Source organism: Mus caroli, chromosome 4, assembly GCF_900094665.2.
Source record: "Mus caroli chromosome 4, CAROLI_EIJ_v1.1, whole genome shotgun sequence".
Taxonomy (NCBI): domain Eukaryota; kingdom Metazoa; phylum Chordata; class Mammalia; order Rodentia; family Muridae; genus Mus; species Mus caroli.
This window is the reverse complement of record NC_034573.1, coordinates 139,302,959-139,304,214: the sequence shown is the minus strand read 5'-3', so window position 1 is coordinate 139,304,214 and position 1,256 is coordinate 139,302,959.

The window sequence follows — 1,256 nt, the reverse complement described above, 5'->3', positions numbered from 1 at the left end:
AAAACCAAAAAAAAAAAAAAAAAAAAAAAAAAAACCCAAACCAAAACAACAACAACAACAAAGGAAAGACACCTTCACTAATAAACATAGAGGTCCACACCTGTGGCCCCAGAGTTTGTGAGGTGGTGGCAGGAGGATAAGGAGATCAAGTTATAGGACAGGGGCCACAGGGGCCATGGGGATGACTCAGCAGTAAATGTGCTTGCCATCATCACTCTCACAACTTGATTTTAATCTTTAGAACCCACAGTTTGGAGGGCAAGCTTCACCCTCAGAAAGAAGTCCTCTGACCTTCATGTCCATGCTAAGGCCTGCACACGGCCCCTACATACATACTCACACACAAACAAATAAATTTTTATTTATTTATTTTTTTAAAAGATTTATTTATTTATTATATGTAAGTACACTGTAGCTGTCTTCAGACATTCCAGAAGAGGGCGCCAGATCTCGTTACGGATGGTTGTGAGCCACCATGTGGTTGCTGGGATTTGAACTCTGGACCTTTGGAAGAGCAGTCAGGTGCTCTTACCCACTGAGCCATCTCACCAGCCCACAAATAAATTTTTTAAAAAAAGAAAAAAGTTCCAGGAAATCTTTTCTTTTCTGGAATGAGGTAGAGATTTCTGCCAGCATGCTTATTTTAGTGTGGGGATGACAGAGATTGGGCTGTGAGCCTGAGGACAATGGGCACTCCGTGTTGTCATGTAGAGTCTTACACTGTTGTGCATGGCAGTGGAGACACTGTGCTGCCCTTCAGCATGTTTTAGCTTCTCCTTATTTGGTTATAGCCACATAACTGAGGTGGGATTAACTCTATAGACAGAACATTTAAATGTTAAATTTTAAATATAATCTTAATGGAAGAATTTTGGAGTAAGAGATAGAAATTAGCCCATGTGATGGTTTGTATATGTTTGGTCCAGGGAGTGGCACTATTTGGAGGTGTGGCCTTCTTGGAGTAGTGTGGCCTTGTTGGAGTAGTGTGTCACTGGGGGCATGGGTTTTAATACCCAGTCCTAGCTGCCTGGAAGCCAGTATTCCGCTAGCAGCCTTCAGATGAAGATGTAGAACTCTCAGCTTCTCCTGCACCATGTCTGCCCAGACCATGCTATTCTCCCACCTTGATGATAATAGACTAAAACTCTGAACCTGTAAGCCAGCCCCAATTAAATGTTGTTCTTTATAAGAGTTGCTTTGGACGCTGGGCGTGATGGCACACGCCTTTAATCCCAGCACTTGGGAGGCAGAGGCAG